The following is a 15,888-nucleotide window of genomic DNA, read 5'->3' on the forward strand; positions in this document are numbered from 1 at the left end:
GTATTGCTATTGTGCTAATAGATGCAGTGAAATAAAATGTTGACATCATCAGCTAATCAATAACAGCAGGAAACAAAACAATGTCTATTCAATCTCTGAATTAGACTACTGTATGTTATGGTTTGTGAGTGAGGACGTGCTAGCTGGACTTAGTCGCCAGGAGAAAATGCTGGCATTGTACACTTCTGCAAACCACAAATATGTTACATTTGTACGTTTCATACTTAGCATATCACAAAATAGCCAATGTAATTTAGTAACTAATGGGACTATTCTGTCTCTGACAAATTCATAGTTAAAGCCTTTGGAAACTGAATCCATGTTTTTGTCCAAAATTGTTGCATGTCTTTAAATAAATACGACCTCACGTTGTGTCAATCATGTTTGTCTGTCACCATGTCATGTTGACCAAGAGTCAGTGAAGAAAATGTGGCAGTGGAACACAGCCGTGACAAGACAGAGGAACTAGGCACACAGAATAATTTCATAACTCAGGTGGATGATGAAAAAGAGGAGGAGGATGTGCATCGCTCACTGAATGTGGTAACAGCGCTGCCCTTTCATGCAGCTATGGTGCCAAATGTAAGACAGGGAGGAAGTGATGATAGCCAGATAGGTACCTCCAGTGGAGAGAGGCAAAGGAGGAACTATCTTTTCATTTTGTCACATATTGTGAATGTTCATAATGAACAGAACAATTAAACACATTGGAGTCGGTGTGCAAAGTTTCTGTGCGTAATCATTTTTTGTGGATGGCGGATTTTAAAAAACGTATCCAAAAAAAAAAAATGGATCCTTTAGTCATGCCTTTTTATGAATTTGGCAAACATAATACATAAAGTTATCTAGACAAAAATTGCCAGAGCCAGATTTTGTTCCCAATCCAACCCTGCATTTAATGTTATATTAAATTATACAATCTTCAGCATGCTAAAGTGTTAGCAACACGAAGCGCTACGATGATGTGTTGCTGGCTGGTACATGTGGGAGTGAGAGAGTGGTCAAAATAAAGCAGTGTCACATGAAAACTGCTTTTCAGACCATGTTTTTTAAAGCAGCCTGAACTTGACTCAGCTCTTGAACTCTCCTCTCTTATTTGGTGACTTTCCTAACTTGTTCAGATAGTAATAAATAACAACACAGGTGCTGAATAAGTCCTATTGTGAGGAATTATTGCCACAGCAGAGATCGGTAGCAGCATAAAAGAGTCAAGGTTACAACAAGGTGAGGACTGGGGGATGTGAGAAATTACACTCAACAACACAAACAACAAGTATTTGCTGCTGGGTCAGTGGACACCAGAACTGAAAAGGAGCTAAAATCTGGCAAGCCACGTCTGGTCTTTAAAGGTGCAATCCTTTTACAATAGATTACAAATACCCCATTAAAACATCCTTACTGCAGTGCATTTGCACACACTGCATGTAGGTTGCTAAGGCTGTGACGTGTCAGTTTGTGAGACCTATAGACTTGATATAGATATGACAAAATAATTTCCCCTCGGGGATCAATAAAGTATTTCTGATTCTGATCATTGTCAATGTATCAGACTAAAATACACACACACAATAACACACACACACTTGCTCCTATCACTAGCAGTGTGTACATATGTAATACATGCTGCTATGTATGTGCAGATATACACATGTATATAATGATGTAATCATAAGTCAGTACTTCCCTGTACATGCACGTGCACACGTCTGTTCGTTTAGTGAACCAATCCTGTAATTGCATTGAGCGATTGGAGCTGACACCTTGCACTTTTCATGTTATCAGTCATTAGTGAGAGTGCAGAGCATTATGAGCACTGTAACACCCCCACCCAAACACACACACAGACACACACAGACACACACACACAGACACACGAACAGAAAATCCATCCCAGCCTGTCACATTTCATTCATTCATCCATTGTTGACAAGAGAAAGAGACACATTTAAACCCAATTTCACAGCTGGGCCTGATTGGATATTGTTTGTTTATTAGTTTGGTTTTGCATATCGCATGGCTGTTAACACACAGACAGGCTTAAACAGAAGTGTATGTGCACATACACAGAGAGAGGGAAATTAGGGAAGGGAAGTTATGGGGAAAAAATGGGGGACAATATTTTTCTTCCCTAGTTCATTCCTTCCTTTTTTGGGGAGCAATCCCATACCCATCAGGTTGTAACATGTCATACGCACAAGTTTAAACACTAACCTGATGGTGGTGCCAGTTGAAAGATCAGGAGGTCACCAACATCCTCTAATATTGGACTCTTACCATTTCTGTATTTTGTGCCTCCTCGGCTACTCTCTCAAAACAGATGTTCTGAGTTATATAGTTTTGCTGTTGTTAAATGCAGTTGCCTATGACTTCAGTTCATCAAAAATGTTCTCAGTTTTTAGATTCTTTGTTCACCGTGGAAGCATGTGAGAATTTTTCTTCTGGAATTCAACTAGCACAAAGCGAGTAATTGCTATACAGTTATCTTTTTGTGGATGAAGTATTTCTTCAATGAAGTCCTATAAAACTTATTAATTCAATAACAACTGCTATTTAATGTGAGTTGACACCTGTTGTAACTGTTCACCTAATTACTTGCTAACACATGAGTTAGTCAGTAACTCTTTTATCAGTCAGGAAAATTATTCAGAAGAAGGTGCCTGCAGGTATTAGCATCCCCGCACAAGTGGGAAGAAGATGCTTCCAGGTCCTGCAGAGGAGAAGGCAGTAAAAGTGGCACCACAAGGCCATGCAACAAACCTGACATGGTGATCATGATCATAGTGAAAATTAACATCAGCACATTGAGAGAAACCAGTAATGTTGGCTGTCCACAGGATCCGTCAATCCTGTGCTCCCCATTCACTGTCTATGGAACCAGCTGTGCAATGCATTCTTGTAGCATCACATTGTGTTTCAAGAGACGGGCCCATGGGTCCTCATTTGCAGTTGAATCTAGGCTTTTTATTTTTATTTTTTTGATAAAGATATTTTTTTGGGCATTTTTAAGCCTTTAATTGATAGGACAGATGAGCGTGAGGGGGGGACAGAGAGGGGGAGTGACATGCAGCAAAGGGCCACAGGCTGGAGTTGAACCCGGGCCACTGTGGCAACAGCCTTGTACATGGGGCACCTGCTCTACCACCAAGCCACCGATGCCCCGAATCTAGGCTATTTTAAGCAAATGAGGGGCATCCAGTGCAATTCACCACCTCTAAACCACCGTAAAACTAACTGTTATTGACCTAAAATGAAGACAGATTCAGCAACTGCATGGCTTATTTCTCACCTCAACTATTTTTTTGTTTTCAGTGATCTATTTTCGTATAAGAGAACGCTTACGAATGAGCCGCCATGTTGGTCCACTTTGAAATCCAGGAGCAAGCAGCCCACATGTCTGGTGGTACATCCATCAAGCATCCCATCAAGCTGGGAAACAACGAGACCCCTTACATCCAAAAACTCCCTTGTGGACACGTACCGCACATAAGGGTTCTAATAAACTTGAGCAAGGTTAAATGGGAATTTAAATTAATGAACCAAAGGATCAGAGAAATTAACAGAATAAGTAAGCATGTTCATTCAACACCACATGGTTATGGTCAGGAGCAGAGAGTTGGTCCTAGTCTGTCTCGCCAGCCATGTCCCCTTTGCTCCTCTGTAACTTGACTATGTAGAGGCACTTCCATCTCTTCAGCCTCCTCAGTGGGCTTGATATTGTCTCCTGCAGTCAAGTATTGTGGAAGACACTACAAGCAATGATGACTACAGGAACAACCGCATTGTGACAGTGGCTCTGGAAGCTTGAAAGGCCTGAGACACCACATTGTATGATAAACCATTTTCCAGCCAGTACACAGTTATCAGTACAGTTATGTGCCTAGGCCCGTCTCCTTTCAGGTGACAGTCACCACCTCAAGACCTCAAAGGAGTCACAGCTGAGGCGTTGGTAAAGCAGGATGTCTTTTTCCCCATCAGAATAAATTTGTAGCATGGGAGCAGTGCTACTGAGGCATTTATAATTGGGTGCTGGTGGATTTTCAGCCCACAGGAAGAATAAAAGCTGTTAAAGTGTACATGGGTTAACCCTTGAGCAAGCAGACTTTGCAAAGTAAATGTGTTGTCAAAATTAAAAAGAAAATTGTCCATCCCTTACGACAAACATGTTGTATGTGAAAGACCCTGATATAAGTATGTGTCCATGTGTGCTTTATCCTCCTGCTACCTTTGGTTGGTATATTTGCCAACTAAATAAGCTTCCTCCTTTAAAACAACATTAAAAAGAGGCAGTCATAATACCTCATGGTGGAGCAGGATGGCATGATGCATTTTTACTTTCCAGCGCTGCAAATGGCATTTGTCTGGCTGAAGCATGTCATGCTGCAGCTGATGCCACTGCAATAGGGCGCATGCTCTAGCTTTCTTCATTTAGTTTGAATTTTTGGTCTCTCTGTCTGTAGCCACAACCATTTGTAGTTGATGTGATGAAAAAGGGAGGTGTACCTGCACCTTATATACTGTCAGGTTCTTGATGATTTGTTAAGTGCTAAGCTACTGTCTGGATGTGAATTGAAGGTGTATTGCATTTAGAGCAGTGAGAAATAGATCAATCATGTCATATCTACAAACGCTGAACAAACATGTAAACACAACACTTCTGCTTTTGAAGAAGACTTTTGTAATGCACACAAAGACTTATTTCTCTTAAATATTGGTCACAAATTTGTTTAAATCTGTGTTTGTGAGAGCTTCATCTTTTCTAAGATGATCCATCCACCTGACAGGTGTGACATGTCAAGATGCCGATTAAACAGCATCATCACTACACAGGTGTGCCTTAGGCTGGTCACAATAAAAGGCCACTCCTATATATGCAATTTGATCTTGAAAAAAATATATATATTGGGATGACAGCTGCACTGATATTCAGTACAAAAACACCACCTTATGCAACACTACAAGCACCATTTGTTGTACCTGCATCTGTTTAAAAGAACATTTGCATGACATTTGCATTCATGTCACATTATGTCACACTGTGAACTGGATTAAAAGTGAATTCATAAGTTGTCATGAACACTGTTATGCTCATCTAACAGAGATCATAAAATACAGCGGTAGCCCAGAACAAAACAATGGACAGATGATGCAGCTGTGCTACACGTCATACTTAATTGATGTCACTTTAAAATGAGGGCTCTGAAGCATGGATGTCTCATTTTATTAAATGCCTGTTTAAGATGTGAGGGAAAGGAAAATAAAGAAAAGGGAAAGAAATCGAGGATGGGCAAACTGAGAAATGAGAGAAGGGTGTGATAGAGACTGACACTGGGCAGCATGGTGGTTCAATCATTAGCATTGCGGTCACACAGTAAGAGCGGTCTGTGTCCGAACACACCAATCTGTTTGGGCCCTTCTGTGTGGAGTTTGCATGTTCTCCCTGTGCATCTCTGTATTCTAGAAATTATGTTTGTATACAGCTAATTTGAAACAGCAAATGTTTGAGGGAAACATGATGGCAAGAGAATTATGTTTACTATTAACATAATGAGGGAATGTTGCTGATCAACATACGTGGCAAGTCACAAAAACGTTGATTCAAAATCAGCAAAAGCAATTTTTTTTTAAAAATTGTTAAAATTCACTGGAATCATCATCAGGGGAAATAAATTTCTACCAATTCATTTTGACATTTGTCGAGACATTTTCCTTAAAACCACAAATGTGAACCTCATGGTGGCACTATAGACAAATTGTTGGGATCATCACCAAAATGTTCTGATTTGTTTTCAGGGAACCACGAGTGTCTCCAACGTTTTGTTGATATTTTACAAGGTAATAAGTGGTGGGTAGAGTACTGAAAATTGAAAGTACAAGTACTCCCATAAAAAATGAGTCAAATAAAAGTGAAAATGACCCTTTGAAAAATCTATTCAAGTAAAAGTAAAAAAGTACCTGGTTAATAAATTACTCAAAGTAAAAGTTACTTTCTGTGTGGGCCTCTCCAAAATAATGAAAATCGGCATTTGTTTTGATGAGAAGGTTGGCTAATCAAACACAGGATAGCCTTTACAATTGAATAGGAATTATCTCTCACCCTCTCTCCATCTCTGCCTCTTAAGCCTCTTAACTGATATGCATATGAAATATGATGCTTAAGTGGTGTGTATTCACGAGTGATTGAAATAGGGGGACAAAACAAGATTTTATATGGGCCCCCTAAAAGCTAGAAACAGCCCTGCTCACTGGTGTGTCTGCTGGAATAGATGCAGCTGTCATGGGGAGAGGAGCAGCATGTGGACAAGGATAAAATACGATGGAGTGATCTCATTGCAGCCTTCAGTCGCGGGGGATGAGTCGGTAAGTTAGTAAAGGCGGATTTATACTTTTGCGTCAGCTCTATGTAGACCCTACGCCGTAGCCTACGCATGTAGCCAAGTGGTTTTGAGCATTTATACTTATGCAGTGGTGTGTCTGTGTCACCTCCAAAACACTACTCGGCGGTGGGGATTCTGTGAAGTGCTGTAAAGCTGAGTTAATTGAAACACACCCAAAACACACATTCAACGTGGCTTTACAGTATAGAGACTGTTTCAAACACAGGAAAGGCTTCATTATAACTCGCAGGATTCACAGACAAAGCACTTGTCTTTTGTTGGACGCATTTTCCCCTTTGTCTGAATTAGCCTCGTGGCTAGCAGACAATTTCCTATACTCATATGAAGCCAGGGACAACAGCAGCATTTAACAAAGGTAATGTTACAAAGTTCAGCTCCATCATAGCTCACAAGGTTCACCGACAAAACAACTGTCTTATATTAAACACATCTTCCAACTAAGTAGGCTATAACATGCTAACATTATTAACACAAACCTATGGCATTTAACATTTATAAATTAGCCTAGCAACTAGCTGAGATTTCCTTTCCCATATGAAACGTAGGATACATCACACACAAGACATAAAACTAAAATAAAATAAAATAAAACTCTATTTTGTGGAGGCTTTATGGTTTTCACAATTTATGATTTCTTATCTGTGAAATACAAGTAAATAGAAACTTAATTTCCACTGAGGGAAATGGTTTCAGCTTACAAAAATAGCTAGGAGGTCTGCATCGCCACGACGTGTAGTTACATATCTGGAGGATGCATGACAGGTTATAGTGCAGAGCACATTGTGGGCTCTGCGCTGTAGGTACAGTGTCGATTTGACGCAGAAGTATAAATCTCGCTCAATTGGTTAAGGTTACTTAAGTGATTTGTTGCAGAGTTTTGACCCCTCATAGTTCTTGTAACAGTGACGTCAGCTCACTCACTGTAAATCCAAACGTCAGCTGCTGAGACATTACCCATAACGTTAAAATTACAACAGTCTAGCGTTAGCTAACTGGTAAAGTTAACATTAATACTAGCAAGCTTACCTGGCTGACTTTGGTTGAATTCCCTGTTGGCAGCTCTGTGCTTATGTGTGTGTGTAGCCAGTTTCATTTTCATCACCGTTTTTTGAAATTTTTTGAAAAATCCACGATGCCTTAGGTCAGGTGGGGGTTCAATTTAGGCCGCCTGGTTTGTAATCGAGGTGCTCCTCACATGCTCTTCCCCCTACACTCAATTTCATAGTAGCTTATACTTGTTGTAGCAAAGGTATAAATGGCAAATGAGTGAAAAAATAGATAAATGGCCCAAAAATATACTCAAGTAAAGAGTTGAAGTACATTTTTAAAAAGGAACATAAAAAGTACTTGTTTTTTAAAAATACACTTCTGTTACCCATGTGTGTTACTTGTAACACCTTAGCTACTACCCACCCCTGAAGGTACGTGAAAACTCTGACTTGCTGACTGCACTAATCTAAAGGTCTGATGATCAACAGAGTCTTTGAGACTCATCCCCTTTGAACCACAAATGTCTGTACCGAACTTCATGGCAATCCATCTGATAGTTGTTGAGATATTTCAGCCTGAACAAAGTGGCAGACCAACAGACATTGCCATCCTTTGAGCCACCCTAATAGTGTGGCTTAAAATAGTATAATAGTAGGTTAGAACAGTAACTGACAGTGTTATATCAGGTTGCATTTTCCTTTTGAACACAGTTTTCTTCACTAAAAGCATTTTTTTGTCTTTTGATTCCACCTTTCAACCCAGAGAAACATCCAACATTTCTTTTAAGTGTTCCAATCATTCCAGTTAAAATGTTTACTGACACTCCAATGAACGCAGCACCACACAAAATCTATGCTTTGCTACACACCGCTCATTTTTTTTGTGTGTGTGTGGTGACACTGCTGTAGGTCCACACACACAAAATCTCCCACTTGGGTTTGTTTAGGGTCACAGAGATACCTCCTCAGATCGAGTGCTTGCCATCTGGTGCTACATTCACCACGCCATGGACTCATATGGAGTGTGGGTTCGTGCATGTGTGTGTGTGTATGGGTTTGTTTAGTAGGGGGGACTATAGAGCATGTGGCCCCACCCAGGGTACCTTCATTGCGTGCAGTGGTCTGGAACCTATGGATCACCGCACCCCCACAGACACACACACATACACACACACACACACTCCTGAGCGACAACTGGAGATCCCTTTTAGAGTGTGTGATGGTTAGCTGCGTTAAGAGGATGGTGAGGGGCGTGGGGGTTGAATGGGAGGATGATGGGTGGAGATGATAGAGTGCAGTGGTGAGATGGAGCAAAGAGAGGAGGGTGACTGAGGGTAAAATGATGGCTCAGGGCAATGAAGATGGAAGTGGTGGCTGAGGTGAAGAGTGCAGCAAGGCGATGGTACAGGGTTTCAAGCTGGATTTTGTCCTGTGCATCCTTATGATATGCTTAACCTGTGAAACATGAGTTTTGTCCCACCAGCTAAAATCATTTCATTTGGCTCCCTGCTGCTTGTGATGACTTGCTCATTGGAAAAGTCCTAAAAGCAGAAAAAGAAGGCAGGTTTTAGAAAGGACAGTTTGTGTTTATTTCTTGCATCATTATGTAAAATTGGGTGCGTTTTCATGGAATATGTGATTTTGTTTCCTTTAAATCCTTTCACAAATCAATAATAATCTACACTCTGAGTACTCAGGGACCCACCCTGCCAGTGAACCCATGCATGTGAAAAGAGAAAATAAAAATCAATTGTGAAAATCCTGTTACTGACAGCTGTGGGTACTAACAGCAATCCAGCGGAACAGGACAACCTACCCCAAGGATATTTCCATGGTGTATTAAAAGCTGCACTCGATATTTTCATATTGGATGATAAATGGACGATGGATCAAATGATTATGTGTAACATGAATGACGTCACTTGTGGTCATGAACCCAAAGAAAATTGTCACCTCAGGTCTACAGTGCATTATAGCATCTTCCAGCTTTTTGTTTTGGTTTGATTGGAGCTTGCAAACTCCAGTCTCATAACTCTTGTTCCAGTAACCCTTCCAGCTGCAATGGGCAGCTTTTTTTTTGTGTGAAATCACTCCTATCAACACATGTGCCTGTACCCCTCTGGCAGTAGTTGGCAAACAGACAATATTATTGATTTGCTGATGAACATTGTTGAGCGTTAAAGGGACAGGTTTTTTTTATTTTTTATTTTTTTTAATATACTTTATTAATCCGTTGTCATTAACACACAGGTCTGAAAGACACACACATGCACAAACAGGACCTATACATGCACAAAGTGGAGAGATGTCAGAGTGAGGGGGCTGCCTTGGTCAGGCGCCCCGAGCAGTTGGGGGGTTCAGTGCCTTGCTCAAGGACACCCCGGCAGTGCCCCGGAGGTGAACTGGCACCTCTCCAGCCACCGGTCCATGCTCCGTATTTTGTCCGGATGGGGACTTGAACCGGCGACCCTCCGGTTCCCAACCCAGGTCCCTATGGACTGAGCTACATCCGCCCCAAATTCCAAAATACCTATTTTTCCTCTTACCTGCAGTGTTATTTATCAGTCTAGATTGTTGTGTGACTTGCTGAGTTGTTGGAGATATTGGCTATAGAGATGTCTGCCTTCTCTCCAGTATAATGGAGTTAGATGCCACTCAATCTGTGCTGCTCAAAGTGTCAAAAAAATAAACTTGAAAATCTCAACAGTAATGTCTCTTTCAAGAAATCATGACCCCATTACCCTACTTAAGTTAATCCACATACCTTGTTGTGAGCAGTTTCATGTAGAAACTAATCTCTTTCAAACCAAACTACACCCACCAACCGTAGCACTGTGCAGAGAGAAGCGTGCATCTATTCATGGATGAGGGGCTTTTGCTCATGATGGCATGATATGCAAACATTGAGAGCACCCTCCTCAGCTGAGCTATATGTTAGCTAACTCAGTAGTGCTAGGTGAGCTAGCAGATCCAAGCTTCTGGCTGTGCAGTGATACGGTTGGTAGGTGTAGGTCTGTGGATTATCTTTCGTAACAGGGTCATGATTTCTGAATGGAGACATTGCTTTTGTGTTCTTCAGATGTTTTTTTTTTTGGTGCTTTGAGCACCACAATTCAAGTGTGATCTATTTCCATTATATTCAACAGAAGGTAGCCATCTCTACAACCGATATCTTCAACACTCTGTTAGATTGATAAATAGCACTACAAGTAAGATGAAACAATAGGCCCGTTTCCACTGAAGAAGTTCCCGGTACTATTTGGAGGGCAGGAACTACTACAGGAACGTCCTCTCGTTCGGCCCTCTCAACTGCCGTGTCTCCACTGAGAGAGCGGAGTACGAGGAAGGTTCCTGTAAAGTTACGGGCTGCCTCTGGATGTGACGTAATCGTTGCGCGACCATTTTGACCGGAGCGACAGCCGCGACGTAGGGACGCCATTAGCTGATAGCGGTGTCTGTAATAACTCACTAAATGGCCCGTGAAAAAAATATTTTTTTCCAGCGGATGCCTGAGTTATAACATGATTGAGCTAACTGGAGGAGTTTCATGTCGTATCCGACAACGGGAGGCTTTTAACAGATGACGTTCTGATGTTAGCTTCGCTGCTGCTGTTAGCTGTCCCTGTCAGCTGATGCTTTCTAGACATCATGATTTCCCAAAACTGAATAAATACCACACATAGCAACACAAAACTGCTTTGCTAGCTCAATCATGTTGTAACTAAGATATCCGCTGGAAAGAATAATTTTTTCACGGGCCATTTAGTGAGTTTTTTTTACATGGCGGCGGAAGCTATATGAACGAGCTAACCCTCGTCTGCTGAATTTTAAAAATGCCGGCTATTTTGTTGCTTTCTGTTGACGTCACATCCCTCCTTGAGTATATCCAATCAGCACCAAGTAATCCCCAAGCCCCAGCCAGGAGTCTTTCGGGGCCGTTCTGAGTACCTACTCCGAAGCAGGGACTTGTTTAGCCCCCGTAAAAGTTCCGGAACTCTGTCCCTCGGGGATGGTTCCTGCGGTGGAGACACGCACCAACAGCCCTGGCCCCGGCCCCGTAAAATTACCCCGAAGTTACTGCGGTGGAAACGGGCCTAATGTGTATTTTTGATTTTGTGGTAAATTGTCCCCGTAAGTAGCTAAAAAGCCAGATATTTGAAGACCAACACACAACTGATGAGTGTATATTGGACTTACAGTATATCAGTCAAGTCAGAATCATGTCTCTAGATGCTAAAACTGTATTATGTATCTGCTAGATTTCAACGAGCAACTGCTCCAAACACATTTGTTAACTTCACAATAAAATAATATGTGAGATGCCATGTACACAGCTTGTACCGCTGCCCCCTAGTGACCCGACAATATATTGATGTTTCTTTAAACTAAAATTTTTAAAAATCGGAGGGATACATTCAAGATAGTACTTGAAAAACCACTAATATGAGCCCTTTGTCACATACACTAACTATAAAAATGTCTTCAACTCACAAAGTGGCAAATGTTCGTTGTAGTTCTGTGGATGTGATGCATTGAAAATGTAATTTACATTCTCTGCTCAAGCTGGACAGTTGTTTCCTGATGTAGTCGCCATACTACACATGAGAAAGTTGTTATTTTCTTGCTGCACAGTTTCTGGTCCCAGTGCACAATAGAAGCATCTGTGCTGGAAGCTATCCCCAGTCTACAAGTTAAAGGAAGTAGCAAACAACTCCATGCTTCTGCTTCTGTGGGAATCAAAATGAGCGTGATTGGCTGTCGCCTGGTTGTCGCTTGCGTTGTGTCAAAATACATTTGTATAAAGTTGAACTTTTTTTCTCTGCAGCTCAGCAGGTGGCGCCGGCCTGCAACGCCCTGTCCCATTCACAATAAATAGCAGCGTATCTTTGTACCTGCTTTTGAGCATATACATTTATGTGTGGACAGCCCCTTATGAATCACTATTGAAAATGCTCAGTTTATGTTTGACCTGCAGTAGAGGAAACAGTGTAACTATCCGTGTGTATGAGGTAAACTTTACATCAATACATTATGTTTTTTTTTATTTTGATTGCGGACTACAGACTTTTTAACTTCTTGTAATTCTTTATCTTTAATGCAATGTATGTCATGCTTTCGTAATGCTTTATGCATTATGAACAAAACAGACCTGCTTACCGGCTGTAGGCCTTTTGAAATTATATCTAAATGGTTTCAATATGGACTGTTGGGTTAAGGTTCAGTCAAGTCGTAGAGAGGAGGAGTTTGGCATTTTTAAATGTTTTAACACAGGTGAAGAGAGTTCTGTCAAGCATTCACTGTTTAAATGTATATTTTGAAGAACGTGTAAGGGGTGTCGTAACGCAAGAGAACAAGTAGGTAGTAAGGTGTGTGAGCCCCTTCTGTTCATAAATATTGTATGATGAGTATGATCATTAATTTATAGCAGGGCTCCATGATGATGAAACATCACCTCAGGTGGACCTGAGAAAACTCCCCTCACAAACACACAAACACTGAGACATTTGCGTACACATACATGTGGACATCCTCTCATGCAAGCAGAGGCAGCTACCCGTGTATCAGTGTATATACATTGCAAACAGAAGCACTCACACAATTTCACTGCTTGTCAGATTTCATTATCCAGATGACCAAACAGAGAGAATTAATTTCACAGCTCTGATTGGTTAATTACTCTTTGTTTGTATGTGGTCACTTGTCTGTCTTTAGAAAGTCCACATTGTCTTGTGGCAGAGGGGTTTATAGACTGACAGCAATGAGATGTCACAATGCCTGTCTTCTGCCAGTTTCATAGTAATGGCTAAAAATGATTAAAAGGGCACTCAACCAATTTAACGTGTCTGGAGGAGTGCTACTCAGCCTGTGGAAGCAATTGTACAGTGTGTTCTGCGGCTCTGGATGCAGCTTTTCAAAGTCTAACAAAATGACCCTTGATGATATACACCACTGAAGTGCATCATGGGAATTGTAGGGTTATGTGTTTATGGAGCTTGAAACCTTATTTATCGTTGTGCATAGGCTCTACACAAAGCCTACACTGTAGGCTACGCAAGTTGCCTACACCACTAAGTATTCATGGGCCTCCAAAACACAAATAAAACACATAAAACATGGCATAATCATGACATTATTGAACAAAAGTGCAAAATTTGGCTCAATTATAACTCGCAAAATTATTGTTTGCAATACACGTTTCACCCGCAAATTCAACATGCTAACATTATTAGCATCAGCCTATGATATTTTACATTGAATAACTGAGCCTAGCTGCTAACTTTCTTAATCCTTCTCATATGAAGCCATGTATTGTTACAAATTCAGCTCCTTTAAAACTCACAAGTTTCACGAACAAAACAATTGTCCTATACTTTACACATTTTCCCCACATATACAGCATGCTGATATAAATAAGCATAAGCCTAGGCTAGTAGACTTTCCTCTACTCATATGAAGCCAGGATAACTCATGCACAAACTTAATTTGCTATTTTGTGGGGGCTCTATTGTCTTCGCATTTTTTTTTGTTTCTAGTCTAGTAGCCAACTAGGTGAACCCGGAAATGTTGAGTACACCAAAGTTTTATTGCAGAAATGTGAAGTATGGGTCCCCACTATACAGAAACCGTTGGATGTTAATTTGCATATGTTGAGCAATTTGCATAATTAGCATAATTAGCATTATTAGCTTAATCGTCCATTTTGACCACATATTTTGCACTGTACGGCCAATTTCTACAATATGTGAGTGGGTTTTAGAGGTTTTAGAGGATGCTGATTTCATTTCTGGCATTTTCAGATTTCAAAGAGCTAATTTTATTATATATTTTGATGTATTTAGGCAAATTTTGATTACTTTCAGGCATAATTTTAGGTTATTTTTATGGTAAACACAATGATCTTACATTTCAGAATCATGAGTGCTCTTGTGAATGTTGATGCATTGTTTTCAGGATGTAGTGAAGCTGAAATTGCTTCTTTGAATCTTTGTTAGACTGAATGTTATGCATTTCTGGAGGAAAAAGCAATGTAGGTATTTGACATAACTTGGATCCTGCAACTGTACAATACATATTAATGGGGTATTAATGGGGTAGCTCTTTAAGACACCCAATGAGATGACATCACCTAAGCCCATCAACATGTGTGATCAACGAACTATGTACAAATATACACTATATACATGCCATACAAGACAGGCCCCGCAAGTCGCTAGGGCCAGGCCCGAATGGCAGAAAGGCTGCCCAGGTTGGTCCACAAGTCGCAAGATCCAACGAGGACCCAGTTAAAACTCCGCGAGACGCAAGAGTTAAAACTGAGTCTGGGCAACCCGGGTCAGCCCGCCAGATGCAAGGCTAACCAAGAGGGCCTCACCTCCGCACCACACAAAGCACACACTGGCTACCACCTTCAGGCAAACTGCTATGCCTCACAATTAATTAACAAAAGGCAGCCTCATCATCTTCACTATCCTCGTCTGTTCTGTCATCATCTTCTCCGGACCCATCATCCCTCTCTTTGTGTTCTTGGTGTTGTGTGAGTATGTTGCAGCATATACCATCATTGCCTTTGCAGGAACAATAACTGGTACAGGCCAGACCTGCAGCTGCACAGCTGCACTTTGCTGATGTGCAAGGTTTCAACCCGGCTTTGCAACCACAGCTGACAACATCTAACAAAGCAGGAGGAGCAGCTGGACTTGAATTCTGGGTGGGCATAATCAGTTCCTCTCCTTCCTTTAGGCCCATCTTCTTGTCCCATCCAAGCAAGGTGATATCCACAGCCGGTGGATCAGGCTGGTCTGCTGCTTTCCATAGCAGCACCTGTAGGTGGGCATGTCTTCCATGAAGGCGCATATTGCGCTCTGTAGGAGGTAGTGTCTTCAGTGCTGGGGACCTTTTGCGCTTTCAGTAAATTTCATACTGGGCTGCATCCAAGGTTACAGAGTTCCTCTGATTGTACAGAGCCAGAAAGAAAGCCCTCGTTGCTTTTGTGATCTGTAAATCTGTGGCTTCTGCCTCTCCAATACAGTGGAGAAGCTTACCAGGTACGACTCTCATGGCCTTGAGTGCACCTTCCCCTTCCCAACAGGATATGAGGTGGTATCACATCCTGAAAGAGCATGCATGGCCAGAATGGTACCACATTGGTCACCCAGGTTGACAATGTCAAAACTTGTTTAGAGAGGCGTTGGTAAACTAGCCGTCCTAGACTAGCAATCCAGGCTTTTAGGATACTGGCTAGTGTAATGGATGCCAACTGATGGCAGCTAGGATGCTAGTTGCACTAGTGCATGTTGGTAAACCTCACTCACTTAACCAACTTTGCTAACTACTGAGTTGGGAGCCTGGGTCAGCTCAGCGTTGGTATTACCAATCTGGAGTTGCTGGGAGGTCACAGGTTTGAAACCCAGGGCAGGCAGACTATATGAGAAGACTGCTGATATTTTGGTGCCGTGACACAAATGAGAGTGAGGTTAAGGGGGGTGAGTGTCACAGAAGGCGTA

This window comes from Epinephelus moara, chromosome 21 (genome assembly GCF_006386435.1).
Source record: "Epinephelus moara isolate mb chromosome 21, YSFRI_EMoa_1.0, whole genome shotgun sequence".
Classification (NCBI taxonomy): domain Eukaryota; kingdom Metazoa; phylum Chordata; class Actinopteri; order Perciformes; family Serranidae; genus Epinephelus; species Epinephelus moara.